This window comes from Ambystoma mexicanum, chromosome 7p (genome assembly GCF_040938575.1).
Source record: "Ambystoma mexicanum isolate Mex_15411 chromosome 7p, UKY_AmexF1_1, whole genome shotgun sequence".
In the NCBI taxonomy this organism is placed as follows: Eukaryota; Metazoa; Chordata; class Amphibia; order Caudata; family Ambystomatidae; genus Ambystoma; species Ambystoma mexicanum.
The window spans coordinates 374,342,577-374,368,913 of NC_090939.1; the positions used below are offsets into that span (position 1 = coordinate 374,342,577).

Below are 26,337 nucleotides of genomic sequence, written 5' to 3' on the forward strand. Positions count from 1 at the left end.
TCACCTCACTGATGATCCCCAACAAGGGTGAAACACGTGTATGGGGTTGCTGGTGGTACTCTCGTTCAGATTGGAATTGCCATTGTATTTCGGTGCTGGACTGCCCCTGGGCAGGACAAAGACTGATATGCAAATGGATATTTCCCATCTGTGAAAGGCACAGTGAGTAAAAGCAGTGGCTGCGAACTCTCAAGTGGTTAATAACCACTGAACAGGTTATCATGTCTGTTCTTGCGAGAGAGGGGCGCCCGCTACCTTTGTAAAACACTCACAGTTCCCGACTGCGTCCCCAGGAACAGTACACAGCTTGTCAAGGTCCTGTGCAAACTGCTACTTACTCCTTCTGGCTAATGGATACAAATGAAGTGCATTGTGCAAAATGTGAACCAGTATGTGGGCTGGGGGTATTTATTCAGAGGGTAACTTGGCCCTATTTATCAATCAAATGACATCTTGCAGGAAAGTGGGAAAGATGGAAAGAGTGTATGATCACTTGGCCATACCTCAATTGGTTTTGATAGACGCGCAGGAGCTTCTAGTGGAAATTTAGCATATGAAATGACCGCAATAGATTGAATTCAGAAAAATGACTATTTGGATGCGCGCTCTTATATAGAGTGTGTATTCTCAGGAGCCCCTTTCGGTAGTCAGAGATCTAGCAATACAACTGCGACAGGGCTGATGGCGACTGCGCCACTGCCTAATAATTGATGCGGATAATGCATATTAACTACATGATTTTTTAGGTATATGAAATAGTAACAAACGTGCTGGTAGCGTTACTACTTTGATAGATAGAATAAGTTACGCGCCACTGCAATCGCTGAAAATGCAGATGCCTTTTGGACACAGCGCGGCAAATTATGCAAGCAGAATAAATAATGGCAGGATCTAATCTCCAGAAAAAAATGTTAAACAGCGTTCATTACTACATGATGTTAATGAGTTCCTCACCAATGATGTCACCGATTGGCTGCGATGCAACGCTGGTCCTCAGCATGGCTGGATTGGCTGGTGGTTCTCTTGGTTACTGCATGCCGGGGCAGTGGTGGAGCCAGACACTTTTCTGTCTCTCTCTTGTTGTCGTCTGAAGTGAATCATGTTCAGCCCAGCTGTGTCTCCATAGCATTGGCACCCTAGGAGAGTCTCCCTCCTGCTTCCCACAGCCCTTGGCTGTAAGGCGGTCGCTGCTGTGAAATGCCAGCCTTTGGCAACCAGCCCAGATTTCGCTCTTAGATTCGTCTAGAAAAGAAGAAAAGAGAGAGAATATCAATTTGCAAAGAAGTGGCTCATTCGCGGACGCGCATTCTAATTAGAGTAATGATGCAGTTAGGCGCACAATGATTATCTTTTCACATTTTTCAAAACACCAGTCTTCATTGAACACAGCAATTTATGATTTGCAAAGAGACATCAATCGATGATAAAAACAGGAAATAATCCTTGTTTACCTTGAGTTTTAAGATCATCATTTGGGTTCTCTACCCCCAGAAATGGTTTCTCACCGCAAGATGAGCATCTGAACTGCTCCCGCCAATCAAGTTATGACCAACAAATGAATGTATAGTTAATAGACCAGATCATGATAAGCAATCTTTTTGACTGGGATGAGGAGATGGGGCTTGAAAATAGTCCCCTATGAAGAGAGAGAGAGACACTTCTGTGCAGTGTATGCAGCTCAGCTGCCTAATCCTCTACAAAAAGCATGCAGTCATATCAACTTTACCAGACAATGGAACACCTACAGGCTTTCCCCAGACAGGTCCTTCAATACCAGCTGGCATTATGTACTGTTGAGAGTGGCCAATCAGCATGCTGCTTTCTGCAGCAGTGACATAATAGGTGCACTGGCCATAGGGTCCTGCTACACCCTGACAGCAGTTCAGGTTCATTTACCGAGCAATGGAATATGCATACACCTTTTTTTGATTTTTTATAAAAATCTCACTGTCAACAGCAACGCCCTCTATTGCATCAGGCTGTTTACTGCATCCAAGCCGCAGTGTTACTAACTGCTGTCACGCGTCGTCATATGCACCTCCTAACGACATGCATGAGAACTCCGGCTAATTCAAATGATGAAGGGGCTCAATTTCATCTGCCAAAACAGTAGATTTCATTTGTTTTTTCATTTTGTAAAAATTCAGCTACCGATATTTCTTTCTTTTGCGAACGCAATTGTCATGGCACACAGCGTCTCGCCCTTCAGTGTAAAATTGATAAGGATCCAAGACAATGCCCTTAGTTCTAAAACAGAAACCCAAAGAGTTTGCTATGCTGCATTATAAACACGCATCACATTAACTATGCATTGTGCCCCTTCCAGTATTTAGGAGTTGTCGTCCCATACCTTCATCTCCTTTTAAAACTGTGCCTGAATGATATCATTACTTTTCCCAGATGAGCTGAATATGTTTTTTGTTACACCATTTTCCATGGAGTGCCACCCTAATTTGCTGCGGTTTATGCATGAGGCATCTCCATATTCATGAACAGCATAGCTGCTGAGACCACAGACAGAGCAGCAGGAGGAGAATAGGCGGGAGGCTGCAGGCTACAGAGTTCACAGTCTACTCAAGAAAAAATAAATGTTGCTTGTAACAATGAGGAGGTCAAGGTTTTCTTCCTTGTGATTTGCACGGATTTTACTTGTAAAATTGTGGACAGTGGGGAGAAATATGTAAGTATTTAAAAAAAAACAAGGGAGAAAAGCCTACATTATCATGAGTTTCTTTTTTTTCTTTCTGCATCTGTAATGTACCATCATTTCTGTTTTTTGATTGTTGATTATTTTCTTCTATTCGTGATGAAAATGTATTCGTACAGAGTAGCCCAACCCGGCAGTAATCAGATATTTTCCTGTATATCTGTTATTTTACATTCTGATGTTATTCAAAACAAAGCAAATGTCTTCAGCATTTCTTTTCTTGTGTCTTTTCTGTCAGCCTGCAATCATTTATAATTTGTGTCACCACAAGCAGTCACTGAATATCATTCAAAACGTTGTCTGTAATAGTCATATAGGACTATAAACAAAGAGTGCATTAATTAAACCTTAATTAAATATTGCACGCATTTTTCAATCCACTTCTTAAAATAAACACTCGGTGAACAGTGCATGTTTTCCCTACAGGTGTTTCTGCAGTCATGATCAAAGCTTGTCAATGTACTGTCTGAGACGTTGTTCATTTTGCGCGGTGAAATGATTACTATCAATTTACAATTGCAAAACATTCATATTAATGAATGGGTCTCAAAGGTTAGGATGAATTTATTTCCATATTAGCTTGTTGGAAAAATGCAAAACTGCTACGGAAACCCATTTTGGAAACGCTTGCACTTAAAACAAGTTACTTTCATGGTGTACTGATTTTGTAAGCTCTCTATTAACAGTACTTTATTACCCTTTTTAAGGTAGATGTAGGTTACATTACACGAGCCTTGATGTGGGAAAGAGAACTCAGCTTACCATTCAAAGACACTTTAGTCTTGATAAAATAATGAATGCGCTATAATGAAAAATGGGCCGCAAAGCAAAAGCGGAAATGTTTTTCTTAAAGGGAGGCATAATAGTGAAACATTGTAAGCTGCAAATGGCGGTTTTTGTATTCGGTTTGAATGCACCTTTCTAAACAATTATACGTTTCTCTTCTCTTTTTCTAGCCATCTGTATACGTCTATTATAATCAAAGTTTTGAGCGGCCATGAAGTTCTAATGAATGCTTTTATGGTGCCAACATTATGCCCCTGCAAACATATTAGGAGTTAAACACCTGCTGTGCATGAATTGTGGTTTCATGTATTCCCCATAACTTATGAAACCCATTTTACTGCGTAGGTTTTTTTTTTAACACTGTTCCTACACATTAGGAAAAAGAACAATTCTTTGCCAACCCATCGATAGAATAAACAGAGTCACTGATAGAGTTTTGTATTTTATTTCTCTTTAATGCCATATCTGAAAATGGATGTTTAACGTGTGTAGTACTTCCTGCAAAGTGGCCACAGGTTCTGCTGTGCATGCACATCTGTGATACAAGCACCATGCATGAGTACTTTTGCTGATTACCCCCACACGAGTTAGTAGTAACAGGTGATTATCCAACTGGTTTGTTCAGGTCTGTCCCCTTTCACAATGATATCTTTCTGCATGAATGTATTGTTTCGTTGCAGACAAACACTTATGCCGAATGTACTATCCATTTCAAGATGGGCTACCAAATTGGCTACCAGCTAACAGAGGCTAATTTGTGTTCCTATTAACTCGCTTAAGACATATAAACTAAAGACTTCTGATTTTGATGAGACATACTTTTTTAATGCGAGAAGTGACACTTGCATCCCTACAATGAACAGTGTGTTTATTTGTCCTTGCGCAATCTCTGTACACATCCATAGTTTCTCGGGTTTATAATGGTGATGGATAATTTAGGCTCTGCAATGAAGAAGCATTAGCAATGACAAGCAAATCAGCAACATGATGTCACATAGTGTGCACAACAATACTTATAATGTTTCGGGCTATGCTCTAGACATTTAATAAACGCGTATTTTCAATGAGTGACAGTTGTAATTGATTATACACATTCAATTACATGTTCTCTGTTGATATCTTTGTACTATGCAAAAGAGCATTCAAATTACCTAATTTTCAGGAATTCATCATCCAGCACAGACTGTAATTCCAATTTCTGTGCAGCATGTATAGCAGGGGAGGGGCGAGGGAGGTGTGTGTATGGTGGGGGAGGGTCTGCAACAGATGGCTCTCCAGATGTTTTGGACTACAACTCCCATCATCCCTGACCAGCTGTATAGTCAATAGCCAGATATCATGGGAGTTGTTGTCCGAAACATCTGGAGAGTCAAAGGTTGCAGACCCCTCTTCTGTTGCAAAGAGAGGACGCATTACAGAGGCCCTGTGCAGTTTCCTGGCACAGATGTTTAGAGCTGAAGGACATGCTCATATTAGGCTTTTTCACGTACATGTTTTCTCCATTGCCTAAGGTATGTCCCTTTTTCGAGCAGAGGAATGAAGTGATACCTTTGTAGGCAGTTTACTGCTTAATACTACAATCACCTTTAACCCTTTGTCTACCTGTAGCAAGTTATATGCCTCCCAATAAATTATCCCATTTAGAACATGGACATATACATACATATTTAAGTCCTAATTTCAAATGTAAGTAATTATGTTTTGTTTTAAAATAATTGTATTCTTTATTGTGCTTTTGGTTTTCAATACAAACCGTAAGCACATTTATTACAGCATCATTTCATTTAAAATATTACATTCACAACATAAAACTGGATAAAAAAGGAATACAATTAGGTTAGCATGAGATGCACATTTACAGCTCACCCTTACTCAAGGGTTAATTTCTCCTCAGTTTGTCTCATTGCCTCCCTCCATATGTGGTAGGCTGCAGCAGTCAATCAAGGAACTCAACAATTGCTCCGATTCGAGGTAGACATCAGAGTTTACAAATGCATTGTAGCTCTTCCAGTACAAAGGCCTTAAGGCCGGGCAGGCAGTTAATAGATGGTGGCTAACATCCAAATGTATAAGTACAATCGACAAGTGCGCTCCTCCACTGGTATCCCCTCCCACGCTCGAATATATTCAGCCGTGGGCAAAATATATTTTGTTGCCATCGGTCTGGGATCCTGTGTGGGATGTCAAAAGGTTACATTTGAGCAAAAAGTAGAATTAGTGCAAATTGCGCGATTTATACGATTATGGTCCTTAAATATGAAGTCATTTAGTGGGGATTATAAAAAAAAAACAACAGGTTTACTAAGTATAAAAGACGTTAACTGCAAGAGTCTCTGCATCATTTGGAATTCCATTAATTGATTGCAGACTCAATGGAGCTAATTTTTGAGTCTTCTGTGTTTCTGTGGAGGGGGATCTGTTACGTTTGCACTTTTTCCCCGCTGCTAAATGCTCCTCATTTGTACAACCGGGTGTAAAGTGGAGTGGAAAAGGCAGCGTACATGCTTGTACACTTCCCTTTTGCATGTAGCTATGGCAGGCAGCATTTACAATTAATTCCTATGGAGTCTGTCTGATTTTCTTCTGGTGTAAATAGCCAGAGGACTCCATAGCAATCCTCTGCGTTTACAGCAGCATGAGAATACATGCTGGCGTAAACGCTGGTGTATTTGTACGGTGGCGAGAAAGAGAGCGGCTGAATCGTAAGTTAGGATCCACCCTTACTCCTCACCATACAAAAACATGGAAATGAACCGTGATGTGAATGAAAGGCGTTGCCTTGGGCATGTTTTTACGCCTTTCATTTATGTTACCTGCTCATTAAAAATGAGCTGCAATATGTTTGTGAAAGTTATAGCCTGTATTTATCCTTCAGAAACCCACACAGGTCCATAGGACAAAGGCTGCCCTGATTACCACACTTCTTGGATCTATTTGTTGGGAGGCAATTGTAAACAAGTCACATGGAGCTCCAGCAGAACCTTCCAACTTAAATAAAAGAGTTGAGCAACTTCAAGATTGTCCACACCTTTCTAAATATCACTGAAAGTCATTATCAACTGTCAGTGGAAGAGAAGAATATCTGGGAAGAGTCTTCCAAAGCACATAGGATGTCAAATATAGGTGCCCTGCTGTAGCACATATGCATTTTAGTCCTGAATAGGATTGTCAAATATAGGTGCCCTGCTGTAGCACGTATGCATTCTAGTCTTGAAAAAGATTGTCAAATCTAGGTGCCACCTTGCTATTGTCACCCAACATGCGTACATTGTGATGCCCTAGCCAATGCGTAGCCATTGTGATGCCCAAATCCAGCCATTGTGTAGCCATTGTGTTGCCCTAGCCATTGTGCAGCCGTTGTGTTGCCATTACCCTGCCATTGTGTATCCACCGTGTTGCCCACACCTAGCCAGTGTGCTGCCCATACCTAGCCACTGTGCTGACAGCCATTGTATGCTCTATAGAATGATCCCCATCTTCATCCTCCTGGTCACCCTTTGCTCCACAATGACAACAGCAAACCACCCACTGCAGTCTATGCCTTCTGCAACATCAAACTCTGATGACGAGCCCCGACCGACCAGCACCCCAGACACTAACCCAGACACTAACCCACAAACTATAAAGATAAAGATACCTATCACCCACCACCCCATAACAAATATCCCATGCGATACCTTAAGTAGAAATGCAAAACTACGATCAAGACTACCCAAAATCTATGAACCCCCAGCCAGACTAGCCACCAAACCTAGCAATACAACAGACCACCAACGCAATGCCCCCAAACTAGATACCTCCCCCACCAAAAGAGATTCCCACGCTAACAGTCCCATTAACAACCACCGCAAATCAAGCAACAGACCCACCAAAAAGAAAAGCCATGTCACCCCTGCGACACCCAAACCAAACATACTGCTGAAGGGTGCCCTCATTAATGCTAGATCATTAATAGCACATGCCACCGAAATTGCTGATCTCATCCAAATAGGCGATTATGACCTTCTAGCCATAACGGAAACCTGGCTTCACCAAGCAGCAGGACCCGCTTTGATGCTCGCCTTGCCCCCTAACTACAACATTCTCAGAGAGGACAGAACCAACTCTTGAGGCGGCGGCCTAGCCATCATCGCTAAAAACAACCTCACCATAACAATAGAAATGCCCTCAATCACCAAATCTTGTGAATCCTTAACTGCCAAACTCTCAACATCACCCTCTCAATCTATCAACATACACCTCATCTATAGGCCTCCAGGTCCCATTGGAACCTTTGAGGAACACATCTCTATGATCCTCTCAAACAATCTAAAAAACTCATCGCAAGCCATCCTCCTGGGAGACATGAACTTAGGTTTCAACGACCACAAAGACTTGCAAGCGACTAACATCGCCAATGTCATCACAGAACAGGGATTTACCCAAAGAATCTGACAACCTACCCACGACAAAGGTCGAACACTCGACTGGGTAGCCAATCACAATTGTAATGTAACAATTACCGATGTCTGCCCACAAATCTGGACAGATCATGCACTAATAACCTTCCTCATAAATGAAAACACCACCCAACCCAAGGAAATTGTATTGCCCCCCCTACCAACCAGAAATAAAAAAAAACATAACTGCAGACAAACTGCTACCACTTATCCTCCCAACTCTAAATTCCTTATCTGAATCACTAAACCCAACAGCCCTAGTGAACGAATTCAACTCAACCATGGCCACAGTCTTGGACACTATCGTCCCGCTGAAAATGAGAAAAAGCAAGCCCAGAGCACACTTAAACACTTGGTTCACCCCTCACCTCAAATCCCTAAGAATTGAAAAACGCAAATGCGAATCCGCCTGGCGACTAACTCCAACAGAGAATAACAAAGTAGCTCTCATCAGTGCCTCTAAGATCTACAAAAATTAAATAAGGAGGGCCAAAAAAGAAAACTTTAACAACAGAATACTACAGGCTAAATCTGAAACCAAAGAGCTATTTCTTATACTAAAGGAACTGGAAAACCCTATCCCTGCTCCAGACAACTGCGACAAAAATAAAACGTGGTGTTCTAACATCCAAAAAGCTCTAAACAACAAAATTGCCACACTCCAAACGAAAATTGAGAAAAAGAAACAAAATATACCCACTTCAACCAATCAAAGTGGTAAACCACCCACCTCTGCCAAGCCAGAACACAAATTCAACTTCACCAAAGTAACCACCCTAGAGATTGAAAAAATAATACTCTCACTCAAACCAACCAACTGTCGAGGCGACATATGCCCAGCCCAACTGATAAAAGACGCGGCCAGAGACCTATCCCCATTTATCTCCAAACTCCAAACTCATTAATGCTTCCTTTGCATCAGGCACTATACCAGACAATCTTAAACAATCATGGGTCCCCCCCTCCTTAAAAAGCAAACCCTGGACCCCGCCATCCCGACTAACTACAGGCCAATCACTACGGTACCATTTCTGCTAAAAATCCTAGACAGAGTGGCCTACCTACAGATGCAAAAATATCTGGAGATGCACCAACTATTAGGTACCAGACAGTCAGGCTTCAGGCCTCAACATGGTACCGAAACTGCGCTTATCGATCTCAAAACCCAAGTCGATGAGCTGAGAGATCTTGGAAAAACTGCCCTACTCCTCCTGCTGGACCTCTCAGCGGCATTTGACTTGGTGGATCATGATGTGCTCTGTACCCACTTGGAAACCGCGGCCCACTTCTCCACACATGCCATTGCATGGATCAGGTCATTCCTAAGCGGCAGAACCATGAGAGTTTTCTCCACCTCCGCAGCGGCTGACTCAGTACCTATCACATGTGGCGTCCCCCAGGGATCCTGTGTCTCTCCGACTATGTATAACATCTTCACGAAGCCCCTGTTTGATGATCTGGACCTTCTGGGTGTCACCTACACAAACTATGCAGATGACACTCACATTCTCATCCCACTTTCGGGGGATTATGAACAGGATTTGGCCTTGGTGAACAGAATATACCTCATCATCCAGGCATGGATGGCCCGACATGGTCTATGCCTGAATGATGACAAAACGGAACTCATACTGGGGAACACACAAAATATCAAAAGACTGAACAATGACTTCTAATAGAGGGCAACACCATTAAAGTAGCGAAAGAAGTAAAAACACTAGGTTTTTACCTCGACTCTTGCCTCTCTCTAACAAAGCAGGTGAATGCGATGGCCTCTAGCACCGCTTACACCTGTAAGCTGATTAGAGCAGCTAAACCATATCTATCCACCGCCAGCTGCCTCACCCTATCAAGAGCCCTGGCATTATCCAAATTGGACTATTGCAATGCACTATACATAGGGTCCAATAAACACACACTGCAAAAAATCCAAACCCTGCAGAACAACGCCCTTCGAGCCGCCCTAGGAATCCCAAGAAGAGAGCATATTTCAGACGTCAGAAGACAATCTAACTGGCTATCCACAGCTGACAAAATTAAACTCAAAACAGCATCATTGACTTTCAAAAGTATTAATGACCTAGCCCCAAATACCTAACAGAAAGATTCAAAAGAAGAACTTCTAACAGACCTACCAGAGAAGCATACACCAACCAACTAGCTGTGCCCCATTTAAGTTGAGCACAGCCGGAGGCACCAGCTTCCCTGTCAAAGCGGCCCAGCTATGGAACTCCCTCCCATCATCCCTAAGGTCTGACCAATCTTATCCACACTTCAGACTTAACTGCATTAAATGGCTCAAAGAAAACGACCTATAACTGACTAGACTAGGACTACTCACATCTGACCCACCTTTTAATCTGCAGCTGAACGCATACCTCGTTCATCCCCCCGCTTAACCTACCTTGCTCCTCGACAGTCAATGTATACTGTGTACACACCCCTGTGTACAATCACCTGTGTACGTAACCATGTATATTGTCATCATTTACTGTCAATGCACCATGTAACCTTCCTGAAATGTGTAACTGTAACATGTAAGCTTAAGGTATTCTTGAACACGCGCCCGGATACCCCCCGGTCTGGCGCGCGCTATAAATAAATAAACAAACAAACAAACAAACAAACAAACATAGGACATTGAACGAGACTGAGGGGAGAAAACTGACCTACACCCATTGCCAGTGGACTACCTGAGGCCTAACTTATTTATGTGCTGTCTTGCCCCATGCAAATAAGTGTAAGAGGGAGGTAGTGCCATCATGATCAGGGAATGGACCAGCCTTTTGTCAGTTCATTTCCCTGTTCCCAGTGGAAGGACAAGGAGAAACTCTTGTTCCAACACCCTTGATTGTGGGTGATTTCTGGTTCCTGCTGTGCCCTCCCCATGGAAGTCCATGCCAGTCACCATCATCTGGGTCACAGGAGCTCTCCGGCCCTTCAGGTTAGCACTGCCAGTAACCATTCCATACTGAAGCTGTAAAATGTATTCACATCCCGCAGAGATGGTCTGACCAATCAGAATCTGCATTTCCAGGCACGATTCTGCATTCACTGCCCCCTGCGGTAGAAAAAAAAAATGTAAACAAAAATGGCCACTGCCATAAAAATAGGAAAGGGATTAGGTCCCTTTTCGGATGACGGCAGACATTATTGAAACATTTTTCGAGTCCCTTTTCTATGTTTATGGCGGGCATTTTTTAAAACTTTTTTTTCCGACGGCAGATGTGCTCGCACTGAGCACATCTCCTGACGGTATGGCGGGCTGTTAAACAACATGTTTGCCCCAGCAGAGCGGCGTGAAAGTTATATTCGATTGGTCAATTCAGCTGTCAGCCCAGGAAGACATGAGTAAGTCTTTGTAATTACTTTTTTTTTTTTTGATGTTTTAGTTTTGTCTCAAACTTTTTCATCATTGTGATTTGTGCGAAATACGTGGTTAAAAGAAGAAAAAAAGGTGTAGTCTGCGGTGCTAGGAAAGCATTTTTCCTCCGTTGATCTCGAGAATGCTGTGAAGGTAAAGGACAGCTGTGAATATGTATTTGTTATTTTGTCCACTGAGAATCGCAGCCCATCTTTCATCTGTTGTCATTTGCTGCGAGGCAAGGTCAAAGTAGGCCCCAAACTGCTTGCGCTGGTTGGCGAGAGAGGGACATTCCATGACCAGATGGAATATGGTTTCTGGTGCTGTGATGATTTCGCAAAATCGACAGTGGTTCTGGTTTTTTGGGATCTGTCTTGTTGATGCCAAGTAGTCATTAGTTGGTAAGGTGTTCAGCCGGATTTTTAAGAAGGTTGATCTGATAGTTGGATCAGGGAATGATAAGATGTATGGTTGTGGTTCATGTAGTTTTCTGTTGTCCTTATTGCACTGCAAAGTTCGTTTGTATGTGTTTTTCTTTTCGATGGTTTTGATCCAATCGTTTTGTAGCATTTTGATTTTGGCGTGTTGGGGGCGTTTCGTTAGAAGTTCTTCTAAAATTACTTTTTACATGGGTGTGCAAGCCAGGAAGAATAAAACCCAGTTTCTTATCCTTTATATACAATAGGGCATAGTGGTAGCCACTAGAGGGATCCACCAAAGGGTAATTATTTTAGATAGGCTTTTATGATATGAATTCCTGGATTTGTATGTATTTTCATTTCTGTTAGTATTTTTTGTACAGTTTTCTTTTCTGTGATAAATTATTTTGTGGAATAAAGTAAGGCCATGGATTGCGCAACCTAATTGCTTAAAAATGCTGGACAAAGCACAGGTTAATGAGTGGAAAACTTCAAAAGATAGACACCGCATTACTATTAGATGCAGTCAGACCCCCCCTCCCCGCCCCCCCCACCCCCCAACGCCCACCCTACCTTGATTCCTAGGGTACAGAAACCACCTAAAAAAGAAATACTCCTCTTGAAGATTATTGCAGAGTAAAAAACATGATAAGGTCTCGTGCATCTAAAGCAGCGACACAGCTGGAGTTCGGTCCCTTGTCAGAACATGCCTGCATCGCTTCTATAGTCAGCCCCAGGTGGCGGGACACGCTTGCTTTTTCTTCCTTTTGGATGGATTCTACATTTGCTGTTAACAGTGCGTGTATTTATCCCCCACCTTTCCTGATGCTATTCTTCCCTCCCCTGACTTTATGGATGGAGGATTATTTAAGCCAGTGTGTCTACAGATATGTGTGCAATCTGTGTACACGAAAAGGAGGCTAGCGGAATTGTGTCGATGGCATTCCTGATTGGCCGTCCAAATGAAAAGAATGCAGCTGCAATTAAGTGACACATGGTTCTCTATTACATGCCAATAACTGCACACATTGCCACTTCTATATACCTTCCACACTAATTTGACCCTCAATATATCATATGTGCAAATCTGATCCCAGATATGGCACTGCCCCTTCTCGTTGTGCCACTGTTTGGAGGTAAGACCACATTTTATGCGGCACCTCATCCTTCCTTTGGGTCTCCTTCGCCAGGTAGACTATCATGACATCGGTTACATATTTTGTTTGCATTGGCTGGTACTGAGACACGAGACCTTGCCATCCATAGAGACGGGCCCCCCACTTCTGTTTTCTACCACCACTTCACTGCAGTTTCATGTATGTTACACATTTGGCCATGCATTTTTAGTTTTTCACATATACAAGGTTTCAAAAATAAAAAGACAACGAATGCCTGATGAACTTTGAAGCGTAATTAGCTCGGAAGAAAGAGTCCAGAGGATTCGGTTTATAAACAAAGTATCAAAAAGGATGTATTGTGCCTGATACATTATTTGGACATACGAGTTAATCGTGATTTAATCCGCACTTTAAATATTACTTACATTGGAGGAAAGTTAAGAATATACAATTCAATACAATTCATCCAAATGACAATAAATCATTTACTCATTCGTCCACAAACAGCCGTCATACATCCATACACACATACCAAAAAGCAATACATATATGGTAAAACCTGTTAAAAATCATGGCTAACAATTCTGATTTTTAAGGTGCAATCAATGTACATGACCACTATAGTTGAGAAAGTGATCTACTCCTAGGGTGGGTCAAGTAGATGTCAACACAACCTCATCCCCAATTTCTCGATCGGTTTTGACATATTTACATCATTTAGCAATGTCGTCGTCAGGAGACAACTATACACTCTTATAGATAGCAAGAGGAGGCTGCTGTTCGGAGTATCAGAGGCTTCTGCAACAAAAGCACAACGAGGCTGGAATCCGCGCCAGATCACATGATGATGTCAGAATAGTGGCACGGAGGATGAGTCAATCGTGATTCCCGAAGGTGTCCCGTCCCCCAAGGCAGTAGTCCAAACGGGGTCTCAAGACTCTGCTGGCATTACAAACATTGTATTACACTTATGTCGGCTTCTTCGGGCTAGTCATCCGACACTGCAGCAAAACCAAGCCGGAGTCTCTAGTCGAATGTAACAGCGTGTCTCAAAGCGTAGCCTGCAGTGTTAAAGGGGACGTTCACTAGTTGGCGAGAGACTGCAAAAAATCAGCTGCTGACAGGAAGCATCTACCTAATACCTCCTGATTCCACCCCTCCCCCATCCCCACAGTCCTTACCAAACGAGGGCTTCCATGTCTCAGAGCCACTCAATCTCTAGCTATTCATATTTTCCAGAATGTTTCCACAATCCCTTAGCTCCCTGGGGCATAACACCCTACCTTACCCTATCTAATACCTTTTTCAGTTTTTTGAAATACAGGCGGCCGGCCCTGTTAGAATGTGTCTGGTTTTTCCTTTATTTCTTTTGTTCATGGCGTAGACTTCTTCTGGTTGAATTATATTCAGCCTACCTCCTTTTTCCTCATGGTCTCGCATCTATAGAGTCCATTTCCAGGATCCTGTTTGGATGGAAATTATTCTCCACGACCAATCTATGGCTCTACTTGGCATATTTACATTCAGTAAGGACTGTGATGAGCAGGGGGGATGGGAGGTAATGGCCGGTTATATATGACAATTCTAATAACCCTAGACCTCCAGAGTTGCGATAGGAGTTTTAAGGCAAACGTGGCTGAACCAAAGAATAAGACTATCAGCTCAAAGAATGACTACTATGGCAGCACAAGATCAGAAACTGCCTTACTTGACCATGGGGCCAACCTGTACCACTATGGTAAGTTAAAGGCGCATAGCTACAACAATGCATGTCTTAATTATTATGGCTTCAGAAGCTGTCAATCGGATGGAGTATAAGGTACATTTTTGCTTGTTCACCAAATTGTATATGAAACCCCGTCTAACCATGCAAGTCATTTGGGAAAGGGTTTTTGAACTTGAAAGCACAAGGTTTTCAAACATGTCATTTTGAATAGCAATTTGCAACCTTTCAGTATTGGTTAATGTCAAAGTTCTAGATTCTCAGAACACGGGACACCTTTGACTTGTATTGATTTGGTGCCCCAGGCCTTTTATACTAGTTCATGTTAGGAATGTTATTGTTTGATGGTCACTGAGATGGTTTTATTGATTTAAAAAAAAAACAATTGTCTACGAGACGGATGCCTTTCGAATGCTGCCTTGCCAGATGAACGAGCAAGACATTACCATAATTCCTGTAATTATGTGACGTAGTAGACCTTTTTAAACTAAATGCTGGCCAGACAAAATGAGCAGTGTGGGGTTGGGAGTAGACAAGCTTCCATATACAGTTCCATTGAAGGAGGACATGGAGGCATTGCCGAGCCACACCAATCTTGCTTTTCTGTAAATTCGTAGAGTATACTTGAAGGTAAAAACAAATCCTTGAACCAGTGGTTCATAACTCTGCAATCTTTCTACTCATTGCTGCAACCACCCTCTGTCTTACTAAAGCGTGTATGTATAGTTACTTAAACATGTCCTCTCCAAAATGGGCCACATTTTACATCTGCTGTTTTGTTGGCACCTGGTCGTACCTCTTTCCCCAGTACATCTTGGATGACTTTCTCCAACGAGGACCTGATTGTGCTGAATGTAATTACATCCTGAATAGCTCTTGTCACCACCATGGATATTTCTGTCTGTGTAAGTGTGGACTGCAGTTCGACCAGGCCAACCTAACCCTGTTCTGGATCTGCGCTGGCAATGGCAGAACCACGAGCTGTGTCCCACCACCCTTTTTTTCTTCTTTCAAGCTTTCACCAGTCTGGATCACCAAATCGTATCTCATTTACACCCAGATCTAAAGGAGACTGCACTGTTTCAAAATGCTACAGTAATCCATGTTTACTATATGATATTGCAAGAGCAAATCTGCGTGTCTATGCCACTCCCTAAATATGCTCTCTGCCCATTCCACCTGTTGCAACTCTTCTAATCATAACTGCCTCCTTTCCTGACCCTGATTTGTCATTCTGACCATGCGTCCCGTAAGGGAGGCATGTTATCGCAAGTAGACACAGACACAAGGTTTGCAAGTTCAAAAACCTTTATTGTAACTTTAAAGGGGGGTTTGAAAAACTCCTGCTTGCCCTAAAATTAAAGGTGGGAGTACTGTCAACCATCAAAGTAAAAAAAAAACAGTTGTCATTTGTCAGTCAAAACAAAATGGCCTTTAGAAAAACAAAGATTGCCTTTCCTTATTCTTACTCTACCACAATAAATGTGTATAGTAAAAGATATATATGTAAAGGAAAAAGCAGTGCCCAAAACAATGTCAAGGTAACTGAGCAAAACTCCCTTCCCCACGTTTTATGCATGGCATAAGGTGGCACACTCAGATCTTAGAACACACTTCGGTTTTAGACACAAGGGTGCAGTTCAGCACGTGGACCAGGGCCTTCCATGAAAGTCTTTTGTTTGCACAAAGTTTTATTCACAGGATGCCCTGGGTTCATTCAACAAAAGAGAAATTAATCTCCTCCAGGTGTCATAGTTCACAAACCGTAGGCTTTATAGTTCACATAGGTCTCTCTCTGTTGGGTTAGGACTTCCGATCACACTTTCTCACAGTTCGCTACAGGTCTCCCTCTGTCGGGCTTGCTCACAGTTTGCTTTTCTCATTGTAGACTTGTGCAAGGGATTTTACGAATACCTCAGCATGACCACTTCGATTATAGTTAACTTTTGGTATTCATTTTCCCACTGATGTCAGATACATTTGTCATCCATGGATTTCTCAGCTTTTCCCTTTTCCGTTTGCACCACCATGCACATTTAAACAGAGACCCTCGATTGGGCACTTTGGCTATGCTGGACCACTCTGTTATCTCATATCATGTCTCACTTGTTTGATTCACAGTTCAGCTATAGGTTGGTGGCTTAATCACATTTTACTTTCACTCTCGTCTTCTCAGTATACCCGCAACCGTCATTCTCGTGATGCACTGTTGGCGCTTGTAAATGTTATCTTCAACACAGATCGGCCTTTCATGGCTTCCTTTAACTCATGAAATGTGTGCTCAAGCGATACTACAAACTGTTTTTTATTTTTGTTAAAGCTTGTGATGTTTTCCCCTGCATAGGTTCTTTTCACAAAATTGTTTTCAAACTGTGTTTATTCATTCATTGTTTATTTAAAAAAAATATTTTTCATTTATTTTATTTTCATTTTCATTATTGGTATGTCTATTTTTTGAATTTCAAGAGTGCTTGACTTTCTGTTAATTCTTCTTTGCCACTTATTCATTGACTGTATTCTCTTGAAATCTCTCAGGTCCTCACCATCATTTTACTGCAAATTATTTGCACCTTTTTGTATTTTTGTTAAATAGAATAAATCAAAAAAAGTAATAAGTTCTAATTCCCTTTTTCTCTCTTCTCGTTTTTCTACTGACTGTATTTTAACTATAGATGGTTAATCAATTTGGATATCAATGATAGCAAACTTACTTTACGTATGTATATTCTAGACCCCCACCATAGCTACATCACCAGGGGCAAACCCCTTTTTTGTTATTTCCTTTAACTCATGGACTCTGCTGGTTTCTGTGCTCGCGTCTTTGATCTAGGAGCCCAGGTTGATACCACAGCTGCTGCTTCACCTCCCCAACTCGGTCGCTCACCTGGGAGGGCTGCTGGCTGGTATATTTTGCACACAATGCTGGATTCACGGTTCTCTTTTGTCAGGGTGACTTGTGCAGCTATCAAGAGTCTTTGGCGGTAACAATCGTTTGCCGGGTCTCCCATGGTCTCTCCACTCCATGATGCTACTTCTCGTAACTTAGTCAGAGTGTGTCCCAGTGCTCCACCTTTTTATCTGTGTGTGGAAGGTGAATAGGTATCGGGTGTATGCAATTGTGGTCAATTCCCTGACACTGCCTGACTGTACTAACGGACATATAACAAAAGATGTTCCCGTATGACTTAAGTTATAAAGTGATTTAGGGAGCTGTCAGTGCATACTCAACTGATAGCTAAAACTAAAACAAATCATTCAGTTTGACATATGTACTTAGATCACCAGTCATATAAACCTCAGTTGTGCCTATTGTTGGTAGCACATATAATACAAAATTCAGAAAATAGGTAGAAAAAATATATATTAATTTATTTAGAGGAGAAAACATGAATATAGCCGCTTATTGGCTTCATAAATGAGAAATATTTACACAAGTAAGTAAACATATATAAAAAATTCTGTCCAGTGTAATGTTTTGAGTGTTAGTCTTTCTTCGCTCAGACCTCCTCTTCCTCGGCTCAGTGTTGGTGCAGGAAAGAGGGGGGTGAGGAGGAGTTGGAAAATTGGAATGTCCTAAAAAATATCCCAAAAAATATCCTAAAAAATAAGATGCAACAGTGTTGAAAAGAGTCTCACCATTGGGTTTCTCTCCCCCACTCCCCGAGGACTCCCACACTTGTCCACCCCCAGGGGCTGGATCCCAAGACGATGGCCGCGCCGTGCCCACCAGAGCAAGTGATCTATTCACATAGGGCAATCCTAGAACAGTGAGGCCTCCTCCTGAGGCCAGCAAGAGGGTGCGGGGGAATCAGTATCTTGGCTAGTGGCATGACTGAGTTACCTGGCATGTCAGTCTACTAAATTACAAATGGCAATGCCTGCTCCTTGACACAGCTCTTGGGCACCCACTCCTTCTGTTTCAAAGTAAGTTCTTTCCCCACGGACCGAGGCTGTACTGAGGCAAAATGTCAGTGTCCAAGTAAGTACCTGTAAAAGTCATTCCAGAGGAGTTGTCAAATAAGTTGCAATAGCCCCCCCACATATGTATAAATGGTTAGTCCCACTTTTAGCCCGCAGGTGCAGAGTTTGTGTGTCAACTAACCACCTGGGACACCCTTGAAGAGATCCATGGCCATGCTTGAGTTCCAGCAGACCCAGGAAGAGATGCAAGCCCAATGCAAACAAATGGGAATGTGCGGTTGAAGAATACCTGCAGAGATATTGGGCCGCAGACCACAGGGACCCCAGAGGTTAAGTATAACCTGCAAACCCAGAGCCCAGTCATAAGTATTCAAGGATGTTGTTCCCGTAAAGTAGGTGCTAGGAGGGGTTGAATGCACCTGGTGAGTACAGCTCTTTTGCAAGCGATCCAATCCCTCATGTGCTTGAACCCAAACGGCCGACACCAGTGCCCAAAAACTACAGCCCCCCCACCCCCTTCCTTACAGTGAACCCACCAGCTAGCAGAGAAAGGAACTTTGTAGGTGGCTCCTGAAGAACCTTGTCAAGCAGCTTAGGGTGGTTCAAGGACAATGGAAAGCGGCATTCTAGCAGAAGATGATCCCATGAGGAAGACAGTGGTCGAGGCGTGTTAGGCTAAATTTGGAGCAGTACCCTTTGGGTGCACTACAACAACCTCGTCCTCCTGGCAACAGGGACCCAACCTTTGGTATAAGTCTGAACTACACAGGTTGGTAGTGTGGCTGAGCAGCCAGGCTTATCGCAAGAGGGGTCAATGTGAGCACAAGAGGAGTTACAGAGATTCAAAGTGACAAGTATCCAAATAAACACTTATACTCAAGGTTTCTTGATTAAACAATTATTAATTTATTTAACAGTCCGTTTGAATAAGCCTTCTTCAGAAGGGGCAATATAATAGACACAAATACACGCCAAAATACACACTTAGTTTCTCTAAGTCAGAGCAATACTGAAAAGGATATCTAAGAATAGGGTTATAGGATGAACAAGATATCACACCATTATTCTGATTCAGGTAAGTACTTTTGAAACCCCCAATGCAAAGTATGTTTACTCCTTCCTGGAAGGAAAGGTAAAACACAATGTCAGAGGAAAGAAGTTATTCAGGGAGCCAGGCCAGCCAATGTCAATTGGGCAAAAGTCTTGGTGAGCTGAAGCACCTCTTGTAGGTGAATAAAAGTCTTGCACAATGTTTTAGAAGTCTTTGTAGAAAAAGTAGAATCAATGTAGGGCCACAAGCTGGGAAGCTTGTGAGGTAAAGAAGATGTAAGAAACTCTACAGAGCAACCAAGACAAATCTCAACTGAGATCAAGTAAGGCTACAACGACAAGAGCTAAGTTCTTAGACTGTACAGTACCTTTGTTTAGAAGAAATGGTTCCAGTTGGCTTCTGTTCCTGTGTGCCTCTGCAGATCCTTTTGTTCCTATGCCTCAGTCAAGAGGGAGGACTTCTGGGGACTCCTGCAGCACAGCGGGATGGTCGGCAACAGAAAAGGACAAACGTCTATTCAGCGGCACTTCGTGGTTTCAGCTCGTCACTTCTTCTCGTCAATAGAACCGCTGCGGTCTCACGGATACCACTCTGGACTTTCGTCGCATCTGGGGTCCAGCACTCTGTTCAGGTGGCTCAGGCATGGTCAGTCCTGCTTACTGGGATTCTGGGGGATCTTCTGGCAGTTCGGGTTTGTCTTGAGTGAAGCACTCCAATCTGGTTTTCCTCTCCCTGGCACTTCGGTTCCTGCAGCAGCGAGGAAGTACAGCCAGCTCCGAGAGGATGTCCAGATGAGTTCACTTTGGAGTTCATTGGTTCCACCAACTCAAGGGGAGAAGTCGTCCTTGAATTTACAGAGTGCGCCCAATATCGTTGAGTGTGCCTAGTAGCGTCACTGTGCAATAGTTTGAACTTAGAAAGTGTGACTAATAGCGTCATTGTGTTAAAGTTTTAATTTAGAAGGTGTTCACAACAACATCGAGTGTGCCTAATGGCATCACTGTGTTAATGTTTGAGCTTGGAAAGTGCGCCCATAATCATTGAGTGTGCCTAATAGCGTCATTGTGTTAAAGTTGAATTTAGAAAGTGTGCCCTCATAGCGTCACTGTATCGAATCCTGCATCTAGATTGTGTTACAATATGAATTTAGAAAGTGCGCCCAAGATCATTGAGTGTGCCCAAACTGTTTCACTGTGGTGGGTTTCTCATCTAGATAGTGTGCCCAAGTATCATTGAGTGTGCCCTAAAAGCCTCACTGTGTTGAATCTTACATCAAGATTGTGTTACAATTTGAATTTAGAAAGTGTTCCCAACAACATCGAGTGTGCCTAATAGCATCACTGTGTTAAAGATTGAACTTAGAAAGTGTGCCTAATAGCGTCGCTGTGTTAATGTTTTATATATGCTATATACCTGTATCCTCATGTTATCTGTATCACATGTTTTCCCCTATCCATCCTGTCGCTTTATATACGTATGCCGCTATGTACACTCCCCTGTCCTCCTCTCGTACCTGGTCGCAGGCGCTTTACTGATGACCACCATATCACACTACTACGCTTACTCTCTTCTTTACACCATTATTCAACTAGAACACAGCTATACCATGATAAATTCGGTCTAGCTGTTCTCATACTAACATGACCCCACAAACACGTCATCGTCCTAATAAAACACAGCTAGCTGAGCACATTCCAGCTAGCTTAGGCGTCTCTTCAGGCCTAACGCAGCCAGAACCCAGTCTGGGTGTCCACCCTCCAGACTGAACACATCCAACTGATTTCCTCATCACCACACCTACCGCTAAGAAGCAGCTATCATGCAACAATCACACCAGCTGCACACATATCCGGTGCACCCACGCACCATACGACACTCTCTCTCTCTCTACTGACTTGAACTGCGGTTCCTGAGGGCGTTCAACCTACCCGCGCTTTTAGGTCACACCAATGATATATAAGGCGCTATATAAATGCCAAGTAACATGACAGAGTAATCCCAGTCCTTTCGTCCCACCCACTTCTCCCTACTCAGTCTCTGGCTGGGAATTTTACAGGAAGTAGATTGGTCAAGCTGCGCCCCAGGGACCTAACGGATTGTATATTTTGTATAGCTGTGCTAGGGATTGCCTGTCCAGAGGCAGGGAATTCTCCACTTGTAAGGACTGTGACGACTCAGAATCAATTCCTTTATTTGGCTTGTGTTATTTACAGCAATCAATACAAAACATGATAATAAAATACAATTGTGAAATATTCCTATCTATCATTGAGTTGAAATGGTCTCTCCAATCGTAAAAAAGCAGCTTTCACTTGTTCACAGAGATCTACAATATAACCACTGTCCATGCGACATAAAATAACAGCATAGCCTCAGATACATGCGTGAGTAGCCACCGTCTTGTCAGATTAATGAACAAATCACAAATCGGCATGAAATGAGGTAGATCCTCTGTAGCGCTGTGCCGCAAGAACAGTTCCCATTTTTAAACAGCCAGGACATGCATCCCCTTAGAGGTGAAGTATTAAGTCTCACAATTAAGATGATTCGCCTCTGTTCGGGACATCTTAATTTACTTACTGTGCTTCCAGCTGGTACTAAGCTACGGGCAGTAGCTAAATATTTCGGAGAACTTAAACTTCATGATGCATCTCTGTTAAGTGACTTCAATTCAGCACTCCAACTAAGTCAATGCCGAGTCTGGGATGCCCAAGGGAAGCCCTTAATTATAGATTTTTATGACAAGTTCCTAGATCTGGATGATAAACCCTTGTATAACGCCCCTCTCTTTGAATCCCCCTGACCTCACTGAGCCAAGAAGTAGGTTTGTTTTGCAAATTAAAAGATTTAATGAAAAATTAAACAAGATATATATCACACTTTTATAAATAAATTAATATTTGATAGCACACTTATGAATATGACAGTGATCAACAATGGATAGTATTACACTGGCACACCCTTTTTAATTTTACTTAAGAGTTGGTATGGAGAGGATAAAGTAGCTGAGAATGCTTTTATGGGTTCAAGGAAATGCAATGATAGAAAATAATGCAGCAGAGAAATAACTGAGATGGTTTCCACAAGAGATAATATGATCACTTTTTCTTTTGACAATTCACCCCCCCCCCCTATGCAATATAAGGAGATGGAAGGAGAGCACACAATTTTCAGGAATACAATCAAATGCAATACCAATTCAGTTCCCCCCTAGCAAGCTTAGAGCAACAGGGATGATTTTAAAACACAGGCAAAAATACTTTAAATGTGATTTGCAAAGAAGTGAAAACATGCTAAAAATGATTTTAATTCCCTATAGGAGACTCAGGGTAGGTGAAAGCTACTTTAGATTGGTTCAGGTCAACACTATCAGTGATTCATGAGGGATTATCAAGTTGAAAACGGATTTCAGCAATGCAAAGCAAAAGCAGCTATTTTTTTACAAGTGGTGAAATTAGCTAGTTGCAATTCGCGGCACTTTTTCCCGAGTGTGTCGAGCGCGATTACTGATTAGCTGAGGATCCTACCTTTCAAATGAAAGTTAAATCTCGTTCCTAGCACACGCGGTTCAAAAGATACGGACGATTTTGTGGAGGTAGATTTTCAGAAATGAAATAATGATTCAGAATGGCAAATGACACTTTCACAGCTTTAAAGTCACAGAATGAACACACGATTTCTAAGGCAGTTCTAGGCAGGTTGAATTGGATGGGATAAGCTTATTTTAAACTAATAGATGACTATGCACAGTTCTGGCAGGGTACTCACACTATAAATTTGAAATAAGCCGTCAAGATCTGGTCAGGTTGGCTGTGGTTCCCTCGCCACGGACGGTCTCTGGTACCGGCTCTGCTCACAGCAGTCTGGTCCGGGTTCTGGATCTTCGGTTCCGGTCTCAGCACTGCACAGCGGTCTGGTCTGGTCTCAGTTCTAGATACAGCTCTGCTTTCTGGGTGTTTCTGGCACAGGGTTCTAGGCCAGAATCAAACAGCTCGCCCGGCTGTTGAATAGTTTGGTTAGGTTGCTGGATTCTGAGGTCTCTGAAGGATTCAGCTAGTGGACTAGGCCTCTTTGCTTCAAGTTCTAGCTTGGTTCTGGATCTGGAGTCGTCCGTCAAAGTGCTTCACAAGAAATCAGTTTGAAGTGGGAAGTGAGTGTCCCTACCTCGGTCTCAATGACTCCTTTTATGTCTTTAGAAAATGGGTGTGTGCGTGGGCATAACTAAGCCTGCCCCTCACAACTTATCATTGGCCAAGTTCTCCTCTCTCCCTTGATTGGGGGAAGGAAATGGAGTGTCATCGTGATGAGGTAAGTTTATGGGTCAGAAGATCATCCCCTTGTCACTTTGCACACAAATCTATTTTTGATCCAAATGCATATTTATCTATGTACAATTTTTCTAATATTATATGTCCAGTTAACATATTTTCTGTAGCACCAAACCATCCGATCCCTGTCTTTGTAAGATGTTGTGTCCACTTCTGACAGAATTCTGCCCTTTTCATCCAGAACACAACCTCTAAACTTTTCTAGAATTTACAGAAATGTGCGCAAGGAATATGGGCATCAGATGATGAAGCGTCAGATTTTTAACATACAGACATTCGGAGTAACACCCTATTTTCCGCTACTACTCCCCAGAACATACCCTAGAGTCCTAAGACCTCTTAAAATGTGCACAGAAAAATCAAAGGAATTATGATATTTACATAATTTTGACAGTTATGTACTATGAATTATCCATCTTTTTAAAATTATGCTCTGGCCCAGATGGGTGTGGTTTAGGTTCCAAAGGACATGGGGGAATTTCTGTCTGTCCCCGCCTCCAGCTCAGGTGGCTCCCCTCCCATTTCCTTCCAAGAGGAAGCCATTTACGACCCCTGATTTAGCATTTTCCTGAGCCAAGGAAAGTTCATTGTTCTGTTTTCCTGCAGTCCACTCCCCTGATTCAATCAGAGAGGTGTGATCTCCTTTTGGTGGGGGCAGCAGAATGCAGCCAGGCCTGTGAACAGTAGGTGTTAAGAATTCTCATTAACCACCAAGGCTTTGAAGTTTCCAGCTAACTCAGGTTCCTTGTCAGCTCCTGAAAGACAGGCCTGCTGTCAGAGTTTAGACCGCTAGCGCCGGTTAGTGTCGAGCGCCGGTACTGCACCCATTTTTGGGAGATGCCTTGAATTAATACATTTCAAGAAAAGGGATTTTACTTGAAAGCATTTACTAACAGTGTATTGCTATAGATTCTGCAGCAGAGTAATTTTGTGGCCATGATTTTAGCAATTTTTGACATCAATTAAAACAGATTTTTAACAGCACCATATTCCTTTGCACTGATTTCGCTCATGGCGCTTCTGGCCCATCACGCTCGCACTGGTGGGTGGCAGGTCAGGCGACCATTGTGGTGTGCGCAAAACTGTGCAGTTTTCCTGGATCCTGGGGCAAATGTGGGCTTTTCAGCCATCTTGGATTTTCTAAGCCCACAGCACCAAATGTTGTAGCATAATAGTTCAAACGTGGGTCAAGACACCTGACATGTCATAGCCCAATCAAATTCAAGTACTGTGGACCTCTTTTAAATCTAGCTCATCTAGAGCACCCATTCTTAACTGCATAAAATGGTCTCCCCGCACTTACACCGGGCGGCGCATTTCTTGTACCATGGGTAAACTACTTGCAGGAAGTTGGACTCCCTTTCCACTATAGCATGCCTAACGTTGGGGTGTTCAGCGGTCTTGATCAATACTTTGCGAAAATCGTTGTTCTACAAGTATCCTAACACCTGGTATCCCCACTTCCATTCTGAGAACCTCCCCTTGAGCAGCTAGGCCTGAGGCCCAATCATTTCCTCAATCCAGTGTTCCAAACACAGTCAAGGGGAGTAAAATTCATATGTCGCCATAATTCACAACTGTACAGGGCTGCATAAAAGACTTTAGTTTCTATCACCTGAGAGCACTTGTCAACAACGGCCAACAAACTTATAATAAAACTTAACTAGGCCCCTGAAACATGTCTGTAACCTCTTCTCCACCATTTTAAAATGCAGAGTCCAGGAACAACTACTTGCGAACAGCGTCCCCAAATAGCAATTGTTCTCCACAACCTCAATAATAACATTATTAACTAACCATGTATTTTTGGGACATAACTACCAAAGGCCACTATTTATGACTTTGAAAGATTCAGTGTTCGCCCAATGACTCGGGAGGCCTAGGAATAGTGAGGAATATGAAACATAATTTGCCATGTTTCCACACAAGCAATTAAATCACTTACGACTTGTGATCCTGTGCAATGTTCTAAGATCACAATGCAAAAAAGACAGCACAAAGGTTTTGTGAAATGTGCAGTTTCTCTATTCTTCACTTTTTGAGACACACCTACATGATGACAGCATGCGAACTTTGTTTTTCTGTATGTTTCGTTACAGTCCTACATGTTCTGAAGAAGCACTGCATGGTGTGATACATGTTGGGAAGGGACCCCAATAATATATAAAAGAGTGATGCATACTCATGCACAGAGCCAAGAGTCTTTGTAGAGTAGGGGCTGCGTGTCTGCAGATATCAGGTGAGTTAAATGACCGATTACTGTAAGCATGTTATAGACCAGTTCGTTTGGAGTAATATTACCCCATGTGATGGACACATTCAGTTAGAAAGCATGGCAGGGCACTGTACACCCAGAGAGTCCATGCCACTGCATTGGTGCAATAATGTAGGGTCCATGTGCTGTTGAAACTCAATTAGCCACCATGGCCCCCCACTGAAACGTTTCTTTAGCCACGCACAGCCCACGTAACTGAGAAACAG

The 26,337-nt window shown here is 42.6% G+C and overlaps 1 long non-coding RNA gene across 3 annotated transcripts in view; it reads left to right on the forward strand.

Annotated features, from left to right (window-relative positions):
* The first annotated feature begins 2,041 nt into the window (after positions 1-2,041).
* The window catches only part of LOC138526073 (uncharacterized), a 106,774-nt gene continuing 82,478 nt past the window's right edge, over positions 2,042-26,337 (forward strand). The window contains exon 1 of one of the 3 annotated variants that reach the window (XR_011283479.1): positions 2,042-2,680. This is a non-coding gene — a long non-coding RNA (uncharacterized lncRNA). The remainder of the gene's footprint in view (positions 2,681-26,337) is intronic. The other 2 variants (XR_011283478.1, XR_011283477.1) reach the window with 2 other exon arrangements.